The 14213-nt window shown below is 36.2% G+C and overlaps 1 long non-coding RNA gene across 1 annotated transcript in view; it reads left to right on the top strand.

The window, feature by feature from the left end:
* The window catches only part of LOC126635601 (uncharacterized), a 60765-nt gene extending 47718 nt beyond the window's left edge, over positions 1–13047 (top strand). Inside the window, exons 2-3 of the long non-coding RNA XR_007627751.1 lie at positions 12463–12600; positions 12955–13047. This is a non-coding gene — a long non-coding RNA (uncharacterized LOC126635601). The remainder of the gene's footprint in view (positions 1–12462; positions 12601–12954) is intronic.
* The last annotated feature ends 1166 nt before the right edge of the window (positions 13048–14213 follow it).

Below are 14213 nucleotides of genomic sequence, written 5' to 3'. Positions count from 1 at the left end.
GAGGTGGGGGACAGAGAAAGAGTAAAAGATACAGGAAGTGTCTTTCTGTTGGAATCTACCTTGAATAGTCAGCAATTAATAATGCTGCATCATTCATCAGATACAACCTTTCCACATCCCTGCCTGGATGTGCTCTCTAATCTTAGGACATGTTACTCTTTATGTGTATTAGGTCAGAGGATAATGTTACACTCTAAATCAGTTTCTTCTCTAATCTTTCTAAACCTTTAATGCCTTCTCTCAGACAGAAATGCAGTTGTCAGCCATTCAGTGTCAGAATTGGTAGCAATGGACTGAACAGTATCTTTTCACACTTTTTTCTTATAATCATGAAAGAAGAAATGTTTGCTACCATTATTTTTTTAATCCTAATGGATTATTATACTCAGTAAGAAGTGAGAGGTTTATGTTGTGACCTCATTAGAACCACTTGCTATTGCTACCATCAGCTGCACATTTCTGAGCGCCAGTTCCTTAATGATAGAGTTTCATCTGTGGATCTTTGAGGTTTAATTACTCAGTAATAGTGGTACATTAAATTAATTAGTTAGGTCTTCTTATATACCTTCGTGAAAGAACCAAAATATTTTTAATCTTAGGGAGAAAAAAATGGCACAGAGATTACCTCTCATCTCATAAAGCATGCGTGATAAACTCGGGTATGGGCACTTCAGGTGATTGACCTGATTTTCATGGATGTTGCATATGTGAAATCTGAATTGGCTGGCTGATTTAATGAGTTAGGGAAGGCTGTTCTAAATTATTTGCCCACAGCTGCTCGATGACCCTGATGATTTACCTCTCAGTCCCTTGCTTTAATGACACAGAGTGCTTCACTCCAATGTGAAAAAATATGGTTTTCATTACCATTAAGACCTTTTTGCCACACAGAGAAGAACACAGCAGTTCTATTCATAGACGAGAACCTAGCATTATTTGGATGGAAAATCCAGTCTACCATGCTTCCCTGGTGAAAATTAATTAAAATAGGGAACAAATATAATGTAAATTTTAAAAAGTATGACTTCTCAACACCAGAAAACACATTGTTGGAAAAGAATAAGCCAAATGAGAAGAAAAGGACATGATTTTTTGCCAGTCTTTCTCAGTTAAAATATAGGTGAGGTTTGGCTGAAGTTTTTCCAGCAAAATTCGCTTAGGAATAAAAGCATTGCTACTGAAGCTGATGAAAACCCCCTCATTTTTTTTTTAACCAAAGCTAATGAAAAACCTTTTACTTAAGTCAATGTGCCCTCTATTTTATCTGCAGTTTTTGCACAGTGTAAAAAGGCTATGAAAATTAAGAAAAACAGAACTATGGTCATCAAGAGGTCTGATAATGCCCATCAGGGGAAAACAATCTCTCATTAAATGCTCTTTCAGTTGTTTAGTGTACTTTTCCTCATTAGACTTTTAAATTCTGTGAGCAGTAGGAGTCACATATTTTACAATTAACATTGGATTCTTGAAGTTGGGGATGGGTAATTTCATGTAAGGAACGGTGTGAGACCTTTCAGAATACTTTTTTTCCCTTCTGTAAAAGAAAGGGTTGACAAATGTGCCACACAAATAGCAGTACATAAACCTTTTCCATTAAACACTAACGGCGTGAATTGCACCCTCCCCTTCTTTTCTTTTAGAGATAAGAATAGATTCATTAAAGTAGTTTTAAATATTTTATCACCTTTAAGGTACTTGTACAGACAAGGCTGTGCAATACAGTCTCAGACATAATTCCTAAATGAGCTTTCTGCTTCATAAAAACTTATTAATCTGTCTAAAAGAAGATGTATGTCTGTCTGCTCAGTACAAGCATTTTCAAACCTGTGATGTGTTGGTTTATATGTAAGAAAAAGAAGTAGCCTAAATTATGTAGATAAAAAGATTAATGACACAGAACTAGAATTCCTGTAGCTAACTGAAAACTTGACTTGTTTTTTATAGAGAAATGGATTCGTGGGTTTTTGAGTTGATTACTACTTCTCATAATTAAGATGAGTGGCCATGGAGTGCACTAATTGCCTTTCTGAATTAGAAGTAAATTCAGAATGGTTTTAATAAGGTCCAGATTTTCAATACATGGGAAGAGAATTTCCCTCTAACTCCTAGGATGTAACTGAAGAGCCATTTCCTCTGGAGTGACTAATCTCTATTTAGATTATAGGTGCTACCTTGATAACTGTAAATTATCTTCACTTTGATATACTTTGTCACATTGTGGCATCTTGTGGAACAAATCAGTCCTAATACAGTTGGTTTCATCTTCTACCCAAAAAATGGTTGCTGATGTGTGACAGACACGAGGATGCCACAGAGAGAGACCTTTCGAAACCCTTTTTCAAAGGGTCATGATTATTCACTTTGGGACAGTAATATGATTTCAAGAATGTGTTCAAGGCATAACAGAACCCTTTACAAAAATCAGAGACAGTTCAGGCAGAATGCGGAACATTCCCAAAGTGCACAACAGTAACCAAATAAAAGAACAAACTATTTCTGGAGAAGTGCTAGCCAGTCATAAGAAGAAAATTATGTGGATGGATGGAAGTGCATTAGGTAGAAATAGCAATTTTAATGAAGAAAAATACTTTGTCTTGGAAGAACAGAGAAAGGGAATATGACCCTGCAACTAAAATGTTCATCTTTCTGTCAGGTACCTGTAGATGGAAACAAAGCATCCTCTATCCCTAGGTTGTTGTAGATAAAGAGGTAAACCTTAAAAAGCTACTGTGGGGAGCTATACCTTTATAGACTGTCTTTTCAGACTCTCTTTACTAGCCATTGTAAATCTTTATGTGAAGGGTTGTGAGGGAAAGAAAGATTTTCCTGATTTATAGTACAAACTGAGTATTTATTGTTTCAAGGATGGGTCTTATCCTCTCTTGGTGTAAAGATCTTGCTCTGAGAGAGCTGATAGTAACAAAGTTCCAATGGCTTGAGAGAAGACAAAGCAGTGAAATAATTAAACCAGGTTTTATGTTGGCAAACTGTGCGTGGCCAGCTGTAGACAGACCTGAAGGAGGACACTCTGGATTACTGCTTGCATTATGTATGATTTGGTGTGTGGAACTGAGGGAATCTTTGGAATATTCCCACATGCAGATTGCATGCACATAGTAAAGAGTTCCTGGAAGAAGAAGGATACTTAATCATCATTTGAGAAAAAACTTTTTGTTGTTGTTTTACTCCAAGTTTGTAACTTTTCCTAGTTTGCTTCATGTATATAATTCTAAAGCAGACAGATGAGTGTGTTAATTCGTGGAACATGCATTTTATTTTGCAATGTTGCTGGATAAGGGCTTGAGCTGGTGCCTTTGAATAGAACCAAGGTCTACTATACTGAATGCAGTGGTGATGGAGCACAGTAAATATAAGTGTGTGTACCTCACTGCCTGATGCTCCCAAAATAACAGAAGAATCCAAGATGTTTTTGAAGGGGTAACTCTAGATATTCTTATAATATATACTTTATACATAAAAACTGATAAGTACTATTAAACCTTTTAAAACTCCTTAAATACATGAAAATATCTTACTGAAAAGGCATTCCCACTCTCAATATCTTTGTACCAGTTATACTTTTGTATTAAGCCAAGCAAGCAGTGTTGTACAGGGAGAAAGACTTGTCACTCAGAAGAGTGTGGAGTGGGATGTTTGAAACATGAATGAATTTAAGTGATTTCAGGAGCGTAGGGAGCTGGGAACAACCAATTTAATAACAGCATTGCAGTGTGTGGAGCAGAAAAACATTTTTCTTGTGGTACCTCAATCTCCTTTAACGTTTATGCAATGATACTTCCAAAATATGTAAGGTCATGTGAAAGAACTAACAAACAGTAACTCTGCTCATATAAAACCTGTCAGGCTGGTTCTATAACTTGTCCAAAGTGAAAGCCTTTCCAGAGATCCCACACCTCTGAGTTCTTGGTGGATGTCTGAATCCAGCCAGAGGTTAGAACAAGCTTTAATTTTTTTTCATGTTTGTGTTTTAATACCAATATTCTATATTTCCTCTATGTTACATGTATGTATGTAACATATGTTACATGTATGTAATATATGTTACATATATGTAACATATTTTGTGTTATAATACCAAATATAAAGTTTAAAAAGCATCTGTTTGAAGCAAAACAAATTGTCTTCAGACAAGTGTATTTCCCTTGTGGAGTTTATGATGTTTCTGTTTAGAATCAGAGCAAAACAATGTTTTGAAATCTCAAAATCTTAGTTGAGAAAAGTTCTTCTCCAAATAGCCCTCCATTTTAAAATTAGACCTGAGGAAAAATCTGGAAATATGAACAGCATCTGGAGAGGAAGATGGGATAAAACTCAAGGTAGCTGTGAGAAAGACAGAGGTACTTCTCCAGAATAAAACAACCAAACAAAAAACAAAACAAAACAAATTTTATTCTGCTGTCAACAATTGAAAATTCTTAATCAAATGAAGGCTGAGGGTTTTTTAATCTTTATGTTGGTTTTGGGACTTTTGTATTTTTTTGGTTTATCTCTGAATGGCATTCAAGAAATAATTGTTGCAAATGTTTGGCAGAAGTGGCTGTTTCAGTGGTGCATTTGAGACTGAGTAATCTCACTGTTTCAAACCAAATGATGGGTGCTGAAGTGGGTTGTTGCATTTGCGAGACAGTAAAAGCTCTTCCTCATTAATTATGAGTAAGCTGAGAACAAAGTTGTATGCCAGGGCTAAATCTGCTCCTTAAATACCTTTTTTCCATAGATTTGTATTGACGAGTTTATAGAGCTGAACTGGCAAGTATTTTTGTCCCAGTTGAAGAAAAAAAGTGGAAAAAAACTTCCTCCGTATTTTCAAACTTTAAATTTCTAAAAATAAAGCTTTTAATGTCAGAGAGTTATTTATGATATTTTTATACTGAAGGAAGGGGTTTGTAAATCTTATGATATTATAAACTTAAACTTTAGTTTGAGCCGATAGTTTTAGTGATTGTTTTTCTGTTTTCTTCAGTTTTACATTTGAGCTGATAATTGTTACCTAACTGAAGCCCATTTGAACTGGTTTGTTTTGTTTATTTGTTTACTGTAGCGAACATAGAATATAAAAATAGCTAGATTAAAAACATTCCCTTCCACCTGGAAGCTGGACAGTACAGCAGCACATATTTCTCTTCTTAGGATTATTCTTTCTTTCTGTATATTTACATATCTTGTGTAAAAATTATTAAGTCCCAAGAGAGTGACATTGGAAGAGCTGATTTAAATCTCTAGTTTGGTGCAAAGACAGAGTAGATTTGGAAGGAAAAGGCATCATCAGTTCTGAGGAGGCTTTAATGTGTAAGACCTGTGATTGGAAGCTGTCAAGAACGTGACAAAGTTTATGTAGTGATGGCTTTTCCACAGATTTGGTAAACGTGGCCCAGGCATCACCATTAGTCAAGTAGACTGAAATCTATTTTGTAGTCCTGTAGCAGGCCATAGAAGACACTTTTTAAAAGATATTTCTTGAGGAAGGGGTCCAAATTGTATCCTTTTTCCCTTGATGGTGTTTCTTACAGCCACAACTAGAAGTTAATGCAGCCCAGGAGTGTTACTGAAGTTACTTCTAAGAGATACTCCCACCATTGGTTCTCACAGCAGCTGGGTTCTACCTTTTTTGCATTTAAAAAAACCCCAAACTAGTGCACCAGGGAATCAAACCCATTAACTTTTACAAGCAACAGTAACTTCTTGAAGTTACCCTCAAAACTGATCAGTGAACCAGGAAGGGATTTAATGGATCAGTGAGGAGATAAGCAGAGACTTCCACTTACATCCACAGCTTCCTGAAACAGAATCAGAAGCCCGAATAGGAACTCTGTTATCAGACCTCCTCTCCCCACCTTAAGACCTCTCGGTGACTCATCAAAAAACTCACACCTCTCTGATCCTGCTTCAGAGCATTGCTTTACTGTTGCAGCACATCTTTTCAAAGCCAGGTTTCCTCAAGAATGACAACAAGGTGTATTTCCCCCTCATTCTTGCCAAAGCAGTAATGAAATACCTTGAACAGGTTCTCTTACTAATGAATCTCAAAAAGAGAATTTCACTTTCCTGATCCCTGCACCTTACCTAGCTAGTTTCTTTTAAGGATGAATGGTTTTGTATAGAAATTCATCATTTTCTCTCTTTAGAAAAAAAAACCAGCACAGGGGAAAATTCAATCTCTAAGGATTTTTGAAGAACACGATTCCTATTGCGTGAAATCTTTATCAGACTATCTCATTAGATGGCTCAATCCACTGCAGAACCATCTTTAACCTGCTGCTGCACAGACTAAGTGAACCACTAGTTGCAGGATTTCAAACACTTTGCTTAATCATGTCTCATAATGAGTGCTTAATGATGGAAGAGGGAAGGAGAGAGGCATTCATATTCTTTCTATTTCCTCTTTGAAACAGTTTCAACTGACCTTTCCTAAATGACCCTCAGATTAGGTTCCTAATAATTTCTAATTAATATTTCCCACATGCTGCTCTACATGTGAAACCTGATGTCTTACTTCTTTCTAGTACCCAGCAATTATTGCATTCAGTCACAATTTTTATATGATCTTGACTTCACGGGTTCATGTGAGGTCATTTTTTAAGATGTACAATATAAGTGCAAAGTATGAAGAAAAAATGAATTTATAAATTGGTGTTAAATGTGCGAAGTGTATTTAAAATACTCTTTGCTGTGACAGAATAATTTCTACCAGAATTCTGTTAACGAGGTTGATGGTTATTACAAATGAGTCACACTGCAAAATCTGTAGAGATAGATCCTGTGCTGTCTTTCATAATCATTGCATGTTAAGTTTAAACAAAATGCATTTTTACGTTGGCAAAGCATTTATTGTTTATCTGTAGTAGTGTTGTTTATTGTACAATCATAATCATAACTTTCAGTGGATTTTACTTCTAAAAGTAGGTAACTGGAATAGCAAATTTCTTTTTCAAGATTAAGGAAGATATAGTTATATCTGGATATAAAATAGGCTTTTCCCTAAAATTATTCTTTGTGAGTACAAGAGTTCCCATTATTGACAGGAAAATCTATGATTTTATCTACTCCTAGCTTTAGCTGTTTCTGATGAATCTTTTATTCTAAAATACATTATATATGTAGGTAGCTGAGGACTGAGATGTAATGATATATCATTTTCTTGGAGTTCAGTCAGCAGTGACATGCAAAAGCCCTCTAAGCCTGAAATGGGGCTTTTGACAAAAAAAAAAACCCACCACATCCCAACAAGACTTAATAAATTTAAAAGTGTGAGCTGCAACAAATTGACACTCATAAAATGTGAATGGAGAAAGAGTTTGAAGAAGATAGGTAGAAACTTTACAGAAATTTCTTCCTACAGTTGAGGCATTAGGAGGTTATTCTACATGACCCAAGAAGCTGAGGAATTTCATGGGTTTGTGTTATTTCATAATAAATTGTGCTACAAAATGATGCTACTGTAGTTCAGAGACAGTTACAGTGAAGCAACTGTTACTTTCTTTTTTGCAATATTTGCAGGATGTATAATTCACCAAAGCACTAAAATTTCTACATGGAGCTACCAAGTAGGCTACTACACGTGCTGGAAAAATTTTTTTAATTTTTTTAATTTATTTTAGAACTGACTTCCCAGTTCTTACCCAAATGCAATATTACTTTGAGAGTTGAGAGATCCGCAGTGCTCACACCAACAGTAACATTTATAGCTAATTGGGGTATGACTGTAAAACTACTGAAATGCTTCCTTTTCTATTATAAAGTTATTAATATTTTAACAGTACTCTTAAGTGTATGTGTCAGGACTATCACTATTCATACCATTGTAGCAGGAAGCTTGTGTGCTTCCTGCATGACAGTAATTGAACAGATGCCGGACTTTGCAAAAAAAAAAAAAGCTTCCTTTAGACTTTGATCAAATAATTTCTTTTCACCGCCTGTCGATGGTGGGAATTTTTTGAATTCCGGCAATTGTGATCAGGGTGCTTTAGGAGATAAGTTGAGTCATTTAAACCTTCAACTAAGGCAAATGTGAAATATTTTGTTGTACTGTATCCTGTATTGCTACTTTCTTTTCTGAAATTGCAGAATGAATCTATTGGAGTCGGGACAAGAATATATGTATGTTCTCTTTATGTATGTATTCAGAAATTCAGTGACTTTAAAAATATAGAGCTCTCATATGAGCACACGCTGATTATCCAGGATAGCTTCTGTGCATATTTCAAACTTCCTATTCAAACAAAGATACAATTTACATTTTCTTTTCCCGGGACTTTTAAACCAAAAGTTGTGGGTTTAAGACCACCTGAGCAATTAAAACTGTCCTATAACAGTGACCTGTCATTCACATTTTTCCAATGTTACCAATCTCTGTGAAATTTGTTGCACCAAACATATCTCATTGGATATCTTCACTGCCTTTTCTGGGATTAGTAATACTTAATCTTGTGCTTCCTATAACAAAGTTTCTGTTCCCATAACTTCACAGAGGCTCTTCCTCCTCTTATTTCAAATACAGCACACAGAAAAAGTGACTATTTTTGCCATCACAATAGTACTATCCCTGCACTTATAATAAGTCTACACTTCATTGACTGACTTGATAAATACACTTTATCCCATACCTAAATACTTAAATATGATTTTTTTTTTCTCTTTTTTTCTGCACACATTGATTTGTTGGCTAAGTATTATTTTTTTAGCTGTTTTTTTGTTCTCCTGCTTCTGATTATTGTAGCTCCACATTTCATGCTGCTTCCTATGAATTCTTTGAGCAGTGGAATATGGTTTAATGACTGCCCCATTTGAAAATCTAAATATATTGACATTCTGTGTCTAGTTCCATTTTCTAGGCAGTATAAACTGGACTGGTACACTCTCCTCAATTCTTGCAGTCTGGGGAATAAACATCTGTGTAATTCTGCTGGGACACATGTGCATAGGTCAGGGGAAGAGCAGTAGATATTCTCTGTTTTCATGACAGCTGTTTAAGCTATGATAACATCCTTAAATGTCAAAACACCTATTGAAGCTATCGTAGCACTCAAATGTCTTCAAAACAATTCTGATAATCTTTTTTAAATATCAGCAAAATACATTTTTCTCTAACTGTATTTTGGGAATGGCTCATTAAATGCCAATGCGTACCTGTTAAGAGGATATACTAGAAATACTGCCATGGAATCATATTCACAGAATCTATATCCTAAGCAAAACAATTAATGCTTGGTGTACCTTTAGGTTTGATTAGACTGATCACTGCAAAAAAAAAAATCAGTTCCAAATAATAATGAAAATTTCCAAATTTTCAGGTAAAGCTGTTTATAATTTGTTGCTAAAGCAGGTCATTTGCAAAATCAAATCACAAGCATCAAGTTTAAGAAAAAATATGGCTGGGTCTGACTCACAGACAGAAAATCTGTGACCTTTGAAGTCTTCAATTACTTCCTAGAACCTGAATTTTCACCTCCGAATTTCTTTACTGAGCTTACTAAAGAACTTAGAGCAATCCCTCAGCTAAAGGTCACAGTGTTGTGTGGTGTTATCTGGGGTTTTATTATTTCCTCATAAACTATGACATTTATAAAATGTCAGCATCTGAAGAAATCAGGGCTATATGAACAAGGAGGAAGAGTTAAAAAAAAACAAACAAACCACAAACTGTTTACTTTAGCAATTCCATCAGTGATGGTTCAGAGCTATGAATGTAATCACAACAAATATTGTTTATGGGTATTAATTGTTGCCCTGGGTTGACCTGCACGTTGGGACACTTAAGAATGAAAATTGTCATATACTTTTTTTAGAGTGATTGTGCCATGTTCAGTGATTGCAGAAAGCTCGTTCTTGTCAGAACTAACAATACATTCCTCTTCCTAGTCCTAGCCTGGGGTGACCCACACCCAGATAACTCATTCTGGTGCCAGGGTTTTGAGAAAACTAGATCTTTCCCATACTCAGAAAACCCAGAGATTATTCTGGGGAGGAAGAATGGTAGTCATACTGACAGTCTAAGGCAGTGGAAGGTAGTACCTTAGGTGACAGAAAGGGACACCAGAGGAGCAAGAGTAAACAACATCCCTGACTGAAAGAAGCTGCTTGCTCTTGCTTCCTGCTGTCACCTGTTTCTCTTGTTGCTTTCTCACCCTGCTGCCCCTTCAGGCTTGATTGCCCATTGACCCTCCCTCTGAAATGACAATTGATGTTTCTGTGAGGTGAAACAAAATTCTTGTGTTTTCTAATCTCTATGAAGTGCTAACACACTCTCACACCAGTGAGGCGTGGGGTGCTTGAGACCACCAGTATAAAGCAATGGAAGTCCTCTGCCTTCAGTTTTATGCATTGTTTTGATGTTTGTTTGTTTGTTTGTTTTAATTTATAGCAAGATGGAGATCAGCTCAGGTGATCAGTCTGTAACTGTTTTTCCAACTTATTAATTTACACTAATCCTTCATTCCCCATCCTCTACACCCTGATAAATACTTACTGAAATCAGAGGGATAGAGTAAAAAACATCACTATCTTTCTTTTTAACTTTTATAATCAGTGTTTAGTCACTGCAGTGAGTCACACGGGGAAAGGAACAGCAGTTGTTATATCCATGCTCCTTATTTCTAGATTCTAGATACATGTGCTGTCTGCATACCTGGGGCAAGGCAGGAGGATAAAAGGTTTTGGTTAGAACCAGGCAGAGACCTCAGCACAGCTGAGGGGGACTCCTGACAAGAAAGATTTCCATCTCCTTCAAACTTCCCATTTTCTTGTTTTTCTACTGGAGTTACAAGTGAAATCCAGCAACCCTACTGTGAGAGCAGGTACATACCTTCCCTCGGGTGTGTTTCAAGTCAGGCAGGAGGAGAGACCATTCATGGGCACCTGATTGAAATTTGTGAGAGATTTGTAATCTCACTGAGAATAAAGAGTTTCTAGTAGCCTTTACCAGAGGCAGAAGCTGATTAGAAATTAAGAGATAGAGAAAAAAACCAAAAGTGGAAAAGGGACAAAAAGGTAGCTGGTAGTAGGGTTGGAGAAGTAAATTGAAAAGCAGAGAAGTGAAAGTAGGGGATTACAGGTATCCTGTGGGGCACTTGTGAAAACTGCCTGACAATGATTCAACTGGTAGAGATGTGGTAGTCAAAACAAACAAACAAACCAAACAAAAACCCCCAAACAACAAAACAAAACAGGGTTAGGCTTGCCCAGAGCATCTGAAGTCCATTGGCATGGGGGCTTCTGGTGGCCTTGGGAAATAGACCTCCATTGTGACAAGGACCCAGTTCTCACAAAATGAGAGAGTTAATCAGGGGTTAATGTCACAATATATAATAAATGTATGTTTGTGAACTGTCTTCCATGGTGTCTGCTAAGCACACTAGTTCTTTTAATATTACAGCGTTATCACTGTATCCATGAACTGATAAGACAACTTCACCTGCAGAGGAAGCAGATCCTGAAAGGAGTAACTTGGATTTTGAAAGGAACGTTGATTGTCAACCATTTCCTTACATCAGTGGATGTGTGTAGGAGAAGAAATAACTCTTTGGTTTCAATACAATAACAATGTTTAGAAATGTTTTCAATAGAAAAAGTGTGATCATTAAACATGGTGGAAATATTTCAGTATTTATTACTTGTATCTGTACTGGGAAAGGACCAAAAGTCTACTCTCAGCCTTTTTGATAGTGGTTGTGCTATTATTGAACTTTCATTTTATAAATCCTCTTTACATAGGGTCCAAAGTCACATATAATATATATATATATATGATAAAGTGATGATTTTGTGTTGTATAATTGATACTATACATCACATAGTGCTGTTTTTGCTCTCTACTTCAGAACTTTTAAAACTGGAAAATAACATAATATTCAGCAAGTCATGATACTTTGAAAACATAACTTATATCACTAGGTTTAAAGATTCATGGCTTGATTTCATAAGTCACACTAAAAAGATTGGTTCACTGAGTCAGTCCTTGTCAAATGTCCTTTGCACTAAAAGTAAAAAGTTAGAAAAATAAACCCTTCATGGCCTCAGAAAGAAATGAATTGATATCAGTTCTGTGCCTCCAGCTATACTGTCCCTTCATACCTGGGAAGGAAGTCAGTACACCTGCCCTCTGTCAGCACTTGTTCATTTATATCCCATGTGAGCTGAATACTCATAAGCACAGTCTTCTACTGCCACAACTGTCCTGATGCAAGAATAGAAGCTTTTTTGAAATCTGTTTGTCCAGCTTCTTTAAAAATACAAATAATTTTTAGCAGCTCCCCCTTTGGCAAGTGCACTGAAATAATTCACTCTTCCTTTCATTCATCTCAAGGCTGCTGGAATCTGCTGGAGAGAGAAAACCCTCCCAGATAAACACAATGTCACAGAAATGCTACAAAAAAAAGAAAAGGTAGTTTATGCTATGTTCATTCTTATTACTTCAATCCATGTTATGTTTTGTGGTTTTTTAAGACAAGGAACACATCCTATAATGAAGAATGTGAAAGTCAGTATAATAAGATAATCGTCTTCTCATGAAAGAAAAACCAAATACTGCTTGGCTGAATACCAGGATGCAACTAAGAAGATGAAACATAGAGTTTTTATAAGGTAAATCTCCATGAAGTTAGAAGATTTAGATAAGATGCAACTTTGGGAGACTTTGGGAAAGGAAGTAGTAGTTGGCAGCCTCCTGAACACTTTGTTAGATTCACTTTCTCCCATAACATCATAAGCATGATATGATTAAAGAAAATGAAAACTGAAGTTTGACTTTAGACAATGTGGAAAAAGAGGACCTGTATGAAAAGTTTGCTGCTTTGATTCTTACTGCTCTGTTTGGAACCTTTTATGCAGTCCTGGACTTCCCCCTGCCTTCCCCAAAAGTAATTTGGGAATATTTATTTGATTTTCATTTAGCAAGGACACAACCATCCATATACCTGTTTGCCTCTTGTTTTCCAGGCTGGTACTTGAATCATCCTGAGTGCCTTGCAGCTATGAAGGACTATTACCACAAGCTCAGAAGTGATGCAGAGACAGTCAGTCCAGATCAAGGTAATAATGGACCTGAATTCTCTTTCTCTCCCCTCTCCTGCCTCATTGTTCCTTGTAGCTCACCCCAAACCTGTGCTTCTGTTTTCTGGGTGTAGCCTCTGTGACCACAGCCTTGGATTTATAAAACTGTTTTCAACTTTTTTTTGCTGTTATATCAATTATTCATTATTATATTATTCATTTTATTGTTGATGTTGTTATATCAACTATTAATATTATCATAGAAATTATTTCAAATATGCATACCTGTTTTTCTTTTTCAAACTTCTGTAATAGAGACAAATAGAGTGCTTCTTTGAGACAAAGAAATCCCTCTTGACACCCTTTCTTATCTGTAACCCCATGCTGACCTCCAGCACACTTAAGCCTGTAAAGGACAAATAACAGCAGAGCACTGACCATTGTCCCCACAGCAAGGGAAAAGTAAACAGCTGCAGCAAAACTTCAAACCCAGTGACCTATTGTGAATTCAAGTGAAATTGTTTTAGAACTTACGATCCCTCTGTCCTTAGGTGTTGAGAGAGAGATGCCTTTGATATATAGCACTGATAAGAGGCTTATTCCATTAAGCTGTAGTGATTCTGGCTTTCATGCATCATTTGACAGAGAAAATGAGAATTTGCAGAAATAATAGCTAATGTAAAGTATACCAGGTCGCAATGCAGTTAGACAGGTAGGAAATAAAGTTAATGCATTAGGTTATAGAGTGGTTTGCACATTTTACTGTATAAGCACGAAAGAGATCTCTAAGGGTTGTTTTTTTCCATACCAAATTTAAAAACTGCTAAGAATGTTGGCTTTGGAGGAGGCTTTATCCTCTTAACAGAGAGTAGGATTTCAGTTTCAAATAAGTATTCTTACACGAGTCATAAAGGCTAAATTAAAATTGGTTAAAGAAAAGGAAAGCTCTAAGCAGAAACATGAGGAAAATAAAATGGTAGTCGACTCAAGTAAGAGTTTTACTAGTTCCATAGCCTGCAAAATATCTTCAGACATACACACAGACACCACCTTAATGCTTAAGTAATGCTTGTGTGACATTTTTTCGGGGCTATTTCAAGAGCTTGTCAAACTAGTTCTCACTCTGCTTGCTGAAGTTCACACTGAAGGGGGATTTCTTCACCATACGTTTCTACTTATGAGAGGATGGGAGGAAAGCATTGCAT

This window comes from Myiozetetes cayanensis, unplaced genomic scaffold (genome assembly GCF_022539395.1).
Source record: "Myiozetetes cayanensis isolate MyiCay16 unplaced genomic scaffold, myiCay2020 scf12, whole genome shotgun sequence".
Lineage (NCBI taxonomy): Eukaryota > Metazoa > Chordata > Aves > Passeriformes > Tyrannidae > Myiozetetes > Myiozetetes cayanensis.
The sequence above is the reverse complement of the archived record's forward strand: the minus strand, read 5'-3'. Positions and strand labels throughout refer to the sequence as shown.